The sequence below is a fragment of the Pseudorasbora parva genome, chromosome 12 (assembly GCF_024679245.1).
Source record: "Pseudorasbora parva isolate DD20220531a chromosome 12, ASM2467924v1, whole genome shotgun sequence".
Taxonomy (NCBI): Eukaryota; Metazoa; Chordata; class Actinopteri; order Cypriniformes; family Gobionidae; genus Pseudorasbora; species Pseudorasbora parva.
In genome coordinates, this window is record NC_090183.1 from 11,946,392 (window position 1) to 11,959,754 (window position 13,363).

A 13,363-nucleotide genomic window follows, 5' to 3' on the forward strand; every position below is an offset into this window, starting at 1 on the left:
TTATATTTTGCTTTATTACTATACATCTTTTTTTGTTTTTATATTTTATTTTATTTTATATTGTTGTTTAATATTAGGATTATGTGGGTTTTAAACCACATATTATGCCAAATTCAATTTTTGAACATGAATGTGTTGTTAAATGTGTTTTTTATTTTTATTTTTATTTTTATTTTTATTAACGGTATCCCACCCAGTTCTCTTTTTTAACCCCCATAAATCTTACACAGTGTCTCAGAACAAGCCATTGCAGACTCTAGCAGTGTGAGGTCACATATGTGACCCTGGACCACAAAACCAGTCATAAGTGACATGACACAAATGACATAAATCTGTGGCAAAAGCCAATGTGATTTCTTTATTTGCTGTTTATGTTCACATACATAATCAACTGTGTTTATGTGAAGTTTGTGTGTTACAGGTTCCGAGGCACTGTAGGCTTCGTGACCAATCATATTAAAAATACGGTTGAGTGTGTTAAATCTTATGGTAATGTTACTCTGTGCATTCGCTTGGTGGCTGGTATGAGACACTTGTTGCACACTGCAGTAAACTATACATCTATATATTAGAATATCAAACTAATAAAAGCTAGTGACTTGTGTTGCTAAATGGCATGCAATTCATTTTAAAATACATTATACGATAGAGAAAATTCTGCATTCCTGTTACTGTGGCTATGTTAGCCACTTGACAAAATAGAATTGTTTGTCTCTGAGGCATGGTGCAAACAAGAGATTCAAAAAAAAAACTATCAAAGGTAATACAGATATTATGTCATGATTTTAAAATAGCTGATTTCATGGAGTTCAACATTGTTGGAAACATTTGTGATATTACAGAGGCCCGAATATGACGTGCAAGAAATTAATTCCCTCGATTTATAAATCATGCACACAATTTACTACTTTGTTCCCTCGACTTGCTAAACCATCCACAGGTTTTATTAATTAGTTCCCTCCTCGATTTATAAATCGATTTAGCCTACTATTTGTTCCTGCATCTCATGTGTGGGGCTCCATAGTACGATATAAGTACACAAGTCAACAAAATATTTAACATTGTTTTATTTTATTTTTTGATATTTGAATATTGTGATATTGTGTAAGAGATGTCTTCATTACTAGAAGATAAGAAAATGTCTTTATTTCAAGGTTTTTACATCACAGGATGATGTTTTGAAGCAGTAATTTTCCATTGTTTTCCCCTTGGTATAATAAAATTTGTTGGATTTATACTGGCCATACGAGATCCATTGAACTAAGATTATTCAATAAACTCTGCAATCTTTATTATCATCACTCCATCTCCTGTTTCTGCTCTCCTCTAGCTTTCTCAGTCAAACTCACAGGCTGATAGAAGACTGATAGAGTTTTGGGGTACCAGACAAGACTTTCTGTTAACAAGTCTTACTGGTTCTGGACACCAGACAAAACGGATAACTGTTGACCAGATCCCGGCGTCTGGAGTCGGAATTGTCATTTTTGACATTTTGGCATTCATTAAATTTAACAAAAGCAAATACATTAAATTGATCAAAAGTGACAGTAATGACTTTTACATTGTTCCAAAAGAAGATCAATTTCAGATCAATTTCAAATAAATGCTGTCTGATTGTTATTAGGAAAAATATCACAGTTTCTTAAAAAAAAATGATTTAGAAGGATTTCTGAAGCATCTAGTGACACTGAAGACTAGTAATGATGCTGAAAAATCATCTTTGTCATTGAATGAGTTACATAAAATATATTACAACAGTTATTTTTAAATTTTATTACTATTTGAGCAGAATACTTGATCAAATAAATGCAGCCTATCTTCCAAATTTTAAAATCTTACCAACCTAAACATTTGAACAGTAGACCACATAATAGTAGTACTAGTGGAAGATCCCACATTTTATTACACGGCTATCTGCAGTTCTTGATGCTGACTGGTCAGTCCCTAGTCCTTGGTCAAAATATTGTTTTATAACGACCACTAAACTGTCTAATTGACAGACTGAACGAATGTCCTATTGCAGTGTTTAAAGCAACACTATGTAACTTTTCCATCCACTAGAGAGGCCTATTCAAAACAAAGGCATAGTTTTATGATGCCATGTGTGAGCTGAGAATCTTAGGACATATGGTCTTCACCTCACAGCCAGTGAAAAAGAATCAGGATAGGACTCGGGGAGAAATCATGTTCGTGGATGCAGTTATTAGTATGAAGCAGAGCAGGACCGAGTGTTGAGGAGCTGAGCAAGGCCGCTGGAGCGATTGTTACGCAAACACACGGCTCAAGCAGTGGGACTTTTATTATGACGGGACACAGTCGCCAGAGCCATTTCTGCTTTTCTGGTCATGAGTTTGAGATAACGCAGCTCTGTTTATCATATTAGATACATTTAAGTGCGATTTAAAATGTTGTTATGACATTACTCTTTGCGTTTGTTCGGTGGCTGCTGTGACACTTGTTGCACACTGCTACGAGTAAAGCATTTCTGCCAAATAAAAACGGAAACCGAGGGTAACACAGATATGACGCATCTGACAGGCGACTCCCTCAGACGTCCCGGCTCCTTGGTTAAAATGGCAATTTTATCACAACTTACAAATAAACATTTGGGATATTGTAAGAACTCAACTGAACAAAAATAAAACACTGCCCTGGTGTTTTTTGGGGATATTTTACTGCAAAAATCCTACATAGTGCACCTTTAATATCTCATGTCCATTTACTTATTTACTGTATGTCACATAACTCACACTGTGCAATCCAAAATCCAGTTTGGGAGATAATAATAACAGTCCTGTAAGTAGCACCTGAGAATGCATAGCTGTCTAAAATGGATTATGGAACCTCCCACATTCATTCTTTTTAATTATTCTTTTTTTCCCTTTTAAAATGGTGGATCTGAAAAATGATGCACAGATTCATGTTAAAGTTTTATAGCATATTAAAGATGCCATAATTACATCTCCATCTATGACTTTCTAAATCCAAATGTGCAGACTGCATTCTTCCTTTTTTTAGACAATACCATTTTAGTGAATAATTTCAGTTGACAGTTGTAAAAAAACATCTATAAAACAGTAATTGTTTTATTTTATTTCTAAAATTTTCTAGAGCTAGGATTTCTTTCACACAAACAACAGTTGACACTGCTCCAAACCACCTACGATGCAAAACTCTTAATCCTCCTCATCCAACTGGAAAGGCATAATATAGTTGGAATAAACCTATTTCACCAAGCAAACTGAAAAATCAGTATTACTAAAAATCTTAATTCACAGGATCCTGCATAGATCATGCACATTTAATGAATGAAGACAAAAACAGAGATCAAATGCATTTATAAACCAAACAAAATAGGTTATGCCTTGAACTTTTGAGCAAATAAAGGTGAAAAAAATGTTTGAGAACATCATTATACAAATATGCATGAAATATGAAGCATACCCCATATAACTCAATACTTATGAAGCTATACAAATATAATCAGTAGAAGCATATAGGCTTAGGTGCTGTAAGCTTTTTGACCAAGTTTGACTTGTCTGCATTCGTTAACATACTGCTAACAATGTTTGCGAGACTAAATATTCCAGGATGCCCTCGCCTGCTCTGGGCTAGATTTCATTTTTCCCAACTGTGACTAATATTCGTCAAGCGATTGTTTGTGTGCATGTGGGTCTGTGAGCGAGCACTGTGAGTTGTCTCTCTCTCCCTCCCTACCGTCACCCAGCCTGTTCAGTCTGTTCCCTCTGAGGACAGAAGTAAAAAACAACTCCCTCATCCATGCATCCACCCATCCAAGCACTCATCCAATAATCTACTGATTTAACCCCCCTCCAAAAATGAGCCAACCCTCTGGGGTGCCATTACTCCCAGCCCCATCTCCAGGGTCAAACCAAACCTCAGAGATGAGGTTGGGGATATTGGCACAATTTAAATATACAGTAGGCACTCCTGGGTAAAGTACTACTACTCACAATTTTGATGAGTTGTCAAAAAACAAACACTGAGAAATTTCAAAAGCTCCTCGGACGTTACATCATAATATAGAAACATGCTAAGACCATCAGTGTAAAAAGTGTCACCTCAGAGGACCCTGCATGCTACTCCATCTTAACAGGATATTGAAAGATATTGACAGTGTGTCACAGAGAAGGTGGACTCAAATATTCGAAGCCAACTCCAGGCATCTGTGTCAGAATTCCCCCTCAAACCATGACAGTCATGCATACATATTTAGACACTGCATGTGTTATAAAGACTGTATGTATATGATTTCTGACAGGTGGGGGGAAGTGCCCGTCCACACCTCACAATAAACTGGAACAAAACACCAACACGTGACATGTCCGAACGCTTTCTAGTCAAGAACGTGACATTTTCCTCAACTGTGCGTTAAAATGGTTCTGCTTCGTCGCGGCTGATAGGGATTCGCAACAGCTGCTCTCCATGGTGCTGAAACACAGGTGCGCGCGCTTCCGCCTCTCATGGGCTCAGTTCAGGTCATCCGCCACGCGCTTCACGTCATTTTCGCATACAGTTTTTGAGACACGTTGACTCTTACGTATTGAACACATGTGAGTCGGGGAATTGAATAACGGCACATTTCATCTTGCATTATACATGTGCAAATCGAACATTTATAAAATAGTTCTCAATCTTTTTTTAAGTCTTCAGTCTGTTTCAAGGGGCTGTTTATTTGGATTTCAATGATTGAGATGAATCCTCATCTATAAAGGTATTGTTTATAATAAAAATAAAATGTCTAAAAAATGCAAACCGCAAGTAACCTTCAAAATGGACTATAGGTTAATTTTAGCGTTTTCCTAAGTAGCCTTCCTACTGTTTCAACAAGTCAAACATTTAAGTACCTCACATGCTCCACAATAAAAAAAATAAAAGGTTGTAATCGAAAGATGAAGTTTATTTTTTGTCCTGAGGGTTGACAGAAGCCCAAGGTGAGCTCGAAGGCCCCCTACCTTTATAGATGAGGATTCATCTCGAGCGCAGGGGCGAAGCAGCTGTCGCCATGTTGACGTCTCCGTTTATTTCCATTCCACAGGCTCGAGGTCCACCCAAAACACAACGAACTCAGAACATGACTGTTACGTACCATTTACACGGCCATTTCTAGAGCTTTATGTTAAAAAAAACACCGCCTGGGGCTTCAACATATCTACATTTGCGACCCTGACGACACCGACTGAGGAACCGAGATTGATGTAATTCCACGTAACGAGAAACCCACCCAAAGGGTTAAACGGTGTCTAGGCGACTGAGAAAACGTTTCTGGGCGTGCCGTTTTCACTGACCAAAAATGTCTCCAACGTTATCGAGTTTCGGAGGCGTAAAGGTTCACATTAGCACCGCAAATTGGCACATAATGGTGTTTTCGGATTGTGTTTTTCAGCCCCTTCTCGTGTACATCCAGTGTGCGACGGTTGGGTGGGTGTGGAAATGTGAGGGAAGGAGGGGGTCGCATTTGCTCCTCTTTTCAATGACAACCATTATCAATACAATTAATGTGCTTGGTGGAAATGCCAACGTTTTCTGAAATCATCAAAACAAGAGTTATTATTCTATTAAGCTTAAAACATTAAACTAAAGTCCCTCGCTTAAGCTAATTTTAATAGATCCGCCAAATTCAGCACCACCATCATCTCCATAGGCAACCAGCGGACAGAAACCCAAACATCTGTCCAGTTTTTACATTCACAAATCCCGTGTAAAACCCCTGATATGACTAAGAGCGATAATGCCAGCTATCCAAATCCCGTTTAAACTCCTTAAATGTCTCTGGATGATCCCAATTAGGCCTACTGTGCAAACATATGCCCCAGCCTCTATTATCTTTATATGGATACGATTAATTATTTTGTTTTACGTCATTTGATCAAGATCCCATTGTGTTTAATGTAAAGCAGCAAGAGAGTGACCTTTAAATGAATGCACCGTCATATTCTTCATCTGGACATTAAGTCCTAATCACCAGCTGTCTTTTTTTGTTTAGGTAAATATCATATAGACCTAATTATAACAGCTATACATTTATATTTTCACGATCCTGGTCCTCGCAATTGTATCAGCTGTGTTGTAAGGATAAATATGATAAGTATTTGCCCGACCTTTCTAGACGTTTCTGAATTGATATTTTACTCACCATAGCAATGCCTATCAGGCTCGAACCTGGATGACGGTTGGCTCCAATAACTTCGTTTTTACCGTAAGTTCCTTTTTTTGTGTGTCTTTCCTCCCACTAAAACGCGGTTGTCAAACAAATTGAAAAGACGCGGCGATGTTTTTTATCCATTGAAAGGCGCTCTGAGCTGTCGTTCGTCTCCCCAAATATCACGGATGATAGTCGCTTCCGGTTATCGGTGGCTTGGGTGGTGGGAGTGACGCGTGCGCGAGCCTCACGACTCGAATCCAGAGTCAATGCACAGACAGAACTCACGTCAGGCCCAGGTCGACGACACGAGGTTCCTCGGAGGACAAATATCTAGCCTACATGTGTGAAGCGGTTTATAGCTTCTTTTTTTGAAGGCTACATTACTTTGCACATCATTGCTCTTTCGTGAATTGGTTTGTTGCACTTTTTTGTTGATTAAATTCAGCTGGAAAAGCTATAATAGGGTATTTCAATGGCAAGTTGTCACAGAAGGTCAACATGTTTTCATTGAACTCTATCTTTTTTTTTCTTTCTTGGTCAATAACGGTTGAAATGCAAAATTGCAAGCCTATTCAGAAATTGACTTAATAAATCTAATTTGAGAAATATAACTAAATCCTTTTAAGATTCTGAATGCAGATATCACAAACGCTTTAACATATAGCCTATCTTCTATATGTGTATATTCTGTATAATACTTTCACACTTGTTAAAAATGTTAACAATGATGTTAATTGTGCAGATCGAACAGGTGAGAATTGAGATTAACCAGAGCATGTGAACAGAGAATCTTGAGAGGGAAATCAAATCACAGTCTTAGGGCGCATCTCAATCAGCTCAGTAGTCAGGGAGGTGCCCTGACTACTGACCCAGGGAGCCGATTGAGATGCACGCTCTGTCTTCAGAAGGAGGGAGATGGATCACACATACCTTTTCTGGGTAAATTAACAGGTAATCTTACACTCACACAGATCATCAGGAATGAATATGCTGGAGACGAGGGAGTAGAAAGCATACACAAGATGATTGCAGGAGATATGCTGGAGTTTGCTACATAAGTATAGTGTAAAGAATGATTTTCATGATTTGTCATCACATTTTTTTATTTAGTCAGATAATGTGGTTCAGATAACATAATATTTTGAGTTTCTGTGATTTAAAAATCTCCATTGTATTAACTTAAAATTTTAATTTCAATTAACTGAATTTTGAGGCAACCAGGTTTCTCAAAAAAAAAAAATGTTTTTTTTGTTTTGTTTGTTATTTATCCAACGATACATTTTGTATAGTCCTTGCTCAAAGGAGACCAGACAATGTGTGCTGATCAGTGACAGGTGCGGGTCATGGCTGAATAAGTGCAGGTGAGAACCAAAGGGATGCTGGGAAATGTAGTCCAGAATGAGTAGCACTGAAGGACTGGTGTACTGATTTCCCCTTTTTTCACTCTAAAAAATGCTGGGTTGAAAATGGACAAACCCAGCGATTGGGTTGTTTTAACCCAGCGGTTGGGTTAAATGTTTGCCTAACCTGCTGGGTAGTTTCATTTAACTCAACTATTGTTTAAAAATTACTGTATTCCCTGATTAAAATTAACCCAAAGCATGTTGGAAAATAAAATGAATAACATTAACTTATACGTGTAATGAATAATAATTAAATAGAAAACATTATAATAAATTATTATAATCATTTTGTTTATTAATGTTGCCTCTAGTAATTATGTGCCTGATTTTGGGTTCATTTTAAGCCAGCCATGAAGTAATTTTTAAACAATAGTTGGGTTAAATTAAAGGATTAGCTTACCCAAAAATGAAAATTCATTAAAAAAAAGTAATTAAAAACTTTCCCTAATGTCGTTCGACACCCGTAAGACCCCCGTTCATCTTCGGAACACAAATGAAGTTATTTGTGTTGAAATCCAACAGGCCTTCATTGACACCAAGGTCATTTCCTCTCTCAAGTCCCATAAAGGCACTAAAGACATCATTAAAAAGTCCATATCACTACAGTGATTATACAATTTTATGAAGCGTCGAGAAAAGACTTCTATCCCCCCCTAGAAAAAACGACTTATATAGTGATGGGACGATTTTAAAAAGTCTTGAACTATTATGAATCAGTGTATTGACTCATGATTCGAATCATGAACTGACATGCTGATTCATAACCATTTGAATCTTTGTTTTGAAATCGACCCATCACTATACACTCCTGAACAAAATCTTAAGACCAGGGGATTCATTGCAAGTTTTACACATTTCACACTAGTGGATCATAACCGGGTTGTAAGTGCTGCTTCAAAATGCCAAAAGAAGAAACAGGAGCAAGAGACAAAAAATAGAGAGTAGGCAATTTATTGAAAACTGCATTTAAACTGAAACAGGCCGTTTATCAGCTGATCAAAAGTTTAAGACCATAGCCCAAAAATAACGCACAACAGTACTAAAAGTGTCAAAAAAGGACTCAGTAGTGAGTAGCCCCACCGTTCTTGTTGATCACTTCAAAAACTCGTTTCGGCACGCTTGATGTGACTGTTTACAGGAGGCTGGTGGGAACATTGCTCCATGTGGTGAAGATGGCTTCACGAAGGGCATCCACGGTCTGGAACTGACGTCCATTTTTGCAAACTTCCCTTGCCATCCATCCCCAAATGTTCTCAATGGGATTTAGATCTGGGGAACATGCAGGATGGTCAAAAAGAGCAACGTTATTCTCCTGGAAGAAGTCCTTCGTCAGGCGGGCTTTGTGAGTGGCAGCGTTGTCCTGGTGAAAGCGTGTCCTGTGTCATTACCACACAGACGGGGGCCCTCGGTCAAGAGGGATGCCCGCTGCAACAGATAGCCAGTCGCCGTTTGACGCCCCTGCACAACCTGAAGCTCCATTTTCCCATTGAAGGAAAAAGCACCCCAGATCATGATGGAGCCTCCTCCACTGTGCCGCGTAGAAAACACTTTAGGTGGGATCTCCTTGTCATGCCAGTAACGTTGGAAGCCATCTGGACCGTCCAGGTTTATTTTTTTCTCGTCAGAGAATAATACTTTCTTCCCCTTTTCAATGTCCCATGTTTGGTGCTCCCTTGCAAATTCTAAATGGGCAAGTTTGTGTCGTGGGAGGAGGCCTTTGAAGACGTTTTTTGTTCTTGAAGCCCTTCTCTAGCAGATGACATCTTATGGTTATTGGGCAGCAGTCAGCATCAGTAAGGGCCTTAATTTGGGTTGAGGATCGACCTGTGTCTTCACGAACAACCTGTCGGATCCTGCGGATCGGTGTAGGTGAAATCTTTTTGGGTCTACCACTTGACTTTTTTGTCCCATAACTCTCAGGATTTTTTAAGAAATGTAAAATGACTGTCTTACTGCGTCCAACCTCAGCAGCGATGGCGCATTGTAAAAGGCCTTGCTTGTGCAGCTCAGCAATCCTGCCAAGTTCAAAGAGAGAAAGCCTTTTTGCCTTTGCCATCAGGAGATCTTGACAGTATGACTGCTTGAAGGACAATGCCATGAAAGCCATATTTTTGTGCAGATTTGACCTTTTTATGGCTATGGTCTTAAACTTTTGATCAGCTGATGAACGGCCTGTTTCAGTTTAAATGCAGTTTTCAATAAATTGCCTACTCTCTATTTTTTGTCTCTTGCTCCTGTTTCTTCTTTTGGCATTTTGAAGCAGCACTTACAACCCGGTTATGACCCACTAGTGTGAAATGTGTAAAACTTGCAATGCATCCCCTGGTCTTAAGATTTTGTTCAGGAGTGTATAAGTCGTTATTGAGTTGTTGTTGTTTTTTTTGCACACAAAAACCATTCTCGCCGCTTCATAAAATTATTGTAGAGCCACTAGTAGTGATATGGACTTTTTAACGACATCTTTAATGCCTTTTATGGGTCTTGAGAGAGGAAAGGACATTGGTGTCAATGAAGGCCTGTCTGAGCCATCGGATTTCAACACAAATATCTTCATTTGTGTTCTGAAGATGAACGGAGGTTTTACGGGTGTCGAACGACATTAGTGTAAGTAATTATTTACATAATTTTCATTTTTGGGTGAACTAACCCTTTAAACTGCCAAGATGTTGGGCAAACATTTAACCCGACCGCTGGGTTAAAACAGCCCATCCCAGCCCAACCCATAATAGGGACTTATATATTATTGTGTTATATAGTATGGACCAAGGTTGTTCATTCCTGAAATCCTCGAATTCACCACACATGGTCAAAATGAATAATCTTTATCCATGCTTGAAAGAGGATGCTGGCGTGCACTTCACCTGAGGCATGGGAGAGGCACGCTACTCCAAACAATGCGCCGGCGCCCCCTGGTGGCGACAGAGGAGGGAGGTAGCGCTTCTTATAACACCTCCCTATATATATCACATGAGCTAACTTCATTAATTGCTAAGAAACTTATCGGGTTCTCTTAGTATGGATGAATGCACTGGTACATTTATATGGTCTTAGTCGTAAAAATAAACACACTGAAAATATCAGTGATTTACTGCATTACCGCACTCTTTGCCAGCGCGTCGCGCCTCCGCAGGGCTTGTGGTGATGCATGACGCATCGCGCTGGTTTTGACATTCACTGAGCTTCCCTCATTAAGCGCTCTCGCCTGCGGGTTGTCATCGAGGCATAGGGCGTACTGAAGGATCACCAGTCCGCTGAGCGGACAGAACACGGGTAAACTTTCTCAATGAAGCAGCTGGCTGTGACAGAAGTGTTTACTCTGCCGAACGAACAATGCACAAACCGAATTAGAAAGGTTCTATAGATTCCTCTGCCAATGTCGACTACGCCTTTTAGACATTTAGATCAACGTTAAATGTGTAGGTTTTTTCAAAATGACTATAAAAGTAGTTTATCGTGTTTCTTCAATGTGGGCACCTTCGGCCCTGTCTGATTTTTGAAAATGTAATGTGTTTGCTGTTTGCCTATTCTGTGATGGAAGTGTCATTGTAAAGTCAACATGGAATAAAAAATAATAATAGTATTCTTATTTTATGGAATATTGCAGTGTATTTGAAGGATTTATCCGTGCAAATTTGATGAAGGGACGATCTTTTCTCTATTTTCTCTGATGACGTGTTAACTGGACTGAGGACGGCGGGACAGTCACTCACATGAGATCGACCAATAGCAAACCACAACCAATGAATTCCAGATGGACATAATTTTACTCGGGATATAGCCTATTACAATAGGGAAGAAAAGACAAGCACACTACCGTCTTTAGATTTTGGTGTATGAGCTTCCTTTTTGTGGTAGCTCTATTTTTATGGCATCGCTGTCAAAGAGTAGGCTAGCTGGTGAAGTGGATTTACTTAATCTATTATCCAAAGTTATCATAAGCTTTATAATGCTTGAAACAGACACCATAAGTACCAGTTGACCTGGAAGATTTTAAAATGAGCGGTTCATTCATAAATAGGGGTGTAACCATAGACTGTAAAAAAAAAATAACCAAGTAACCAGGGTGTATCCAAGGCCGGAATTACCATGGGCTCAAGCCCATGGGCCCCGCTCAATAGGGTGCCCCGCCCTTTTACGTTTTTTCAATATGTCCGTCATTTTGTTTAGTTGTTTGCTCAGAATTTCTTTTTTTATTCTCAGTTTATCCAGAATTGTGTTGCTAATACATAGCTTGTGTATCATTTTGTTCTATTTAAAGTAATTTATAGAAGGTAGGGCCTGAAAGTGACTCAAGCCCAGGGGCCCCCACCACCCTATATAGAAGAAGTCCTGCCCTGGGTGTAACGATACATCGTTAATCAAGATATAAAATCATCGATTTAAATGATATGATCGATGATATAGAGTTGTTTTAGCCAAGGCTCAATTTACTGTATTTATAATGCACCTAAAAATGTAAATTCTGTCATCATGTAGGCCTACTCACCCTCATGTCATTTCTTTTAACTTTCAAACACAAATGAAGATATTTTTATGAAACCTGAGAGATTTTTTGTCCCTCAGTTTAAAATCCATTTCTCTAAAACTTATAAAGGCATAAAAAATTGAGTGGTTTAATCCAAATCCAAGTCTTCTGAAGAGACACAATGGCTTTATATGAGGAACAGAATTACAATGACATGCATATGTAACCCCTACTGTTTGACCGGGACTCAAACCCGGGACCGCCGGCATGAGAGTCGGACGCTCTAACAAAGAGGCTAAAGGCTGCAACCTCTAGCGTCAGTCGCTAGAGCGTCTCTTGGGGTCAGAGGAGTGAGGTTTACTTGCACAGCAACTACTACTAGCTGGCCTCTGTTACACATACTGTAATTAACACAGATGAATATTTAGAGTACAATTATTCAAAGCATTTTAGGTGGTTTATAAGAGCGAGTACTGTGTGAGGAAAACAAAAACAAAAAAGTTTATTGTATTTTATTAAAATTATTGTATTGTGAGTTCAGTATCGCAATTTGTATCGAATCGTGACACGAGTATATCGTCACACCCCTATTAATAAATCCATAAGATCTTACCTTCATGCCAGGTCTGCACACCAAAAAATGCCCAATTGTTGCCCAACCCATTTTCAATGAAGAGTTATTCAAATAATGTTATTAACACACACACACATATAAAATAAGCTTATATGTTGTAAAATATATACAGGCATCCCATAAAACCATCATAGTATTTCTTTTACGGTGATTGTTTTGCAAACTACACATGCAAATTTTTTACTGTCAGTTTAACATGATTGTTTTTATAATGTTAGGGCATGAAATTGCCTTAAAATTGAATAAACACTCATAAATGACTGTTAAAAAATATATTTTCTGAGATTTGTTTTTTTAAATCCTATGAAAACTATAGCATCATATTTTTAATTTGATTAAAATGGGCTATATTTGCTAATAAATACAAATACAAATTTTTATGGGAGAGTAAATATAGGCGAGTCCCAATGTACACACTGGACAATTACTTTAGCACTTAAGTGTGGTAGTACATGCCTTCTTCATTAGAAGGGGCATGCTGAATACCTCTACGCACCCATCTGACACTGAATACACACACACACACACACACACACACACACACACACACACACACACACACACACACACACACACACACACACGTAAGTTCATGAATGTCTGTTCAGATGCCAGAATAAGCACATGGACTATAATACAAACAGACACATGAGAAAATATTCAAGGTCTGACTTTTCTTTGTGGAGCTGGTCACT

General features: G+C 38.6%; 1 protein-coding gene across 4 annotated transcripts in view; it reads right to left on the bottom strand.

Moving 5' to 3' along the window:
- The window catches only part of scn1lab (sodium channel, voltage-gated, type I like, alpha b), a 56,300-nt gene extending 49,899 nt beyond the window's left edge, over positions 1–6,401 (bottom strand). For 2 of the 4 annotated variants that reach the window (XM_067459115.1, XM_067459119.1), the window contains exon 1: positions 6,158–6,400. The gene's annotated coding sequence lies outside the window, so the exon portion shown is untranslated. Of the gene's footprint in view, positions 1–4,976; positions 5,433–6,157 lie in introns of those variants that run through there. The other 2 variants (XM_067459121.1, XM_067459118.1) reach the window with 2 other exon arrangements.
- Between the last annotated feature and the right edge of the window lie 6,962 nt (positions 6,402–13,363).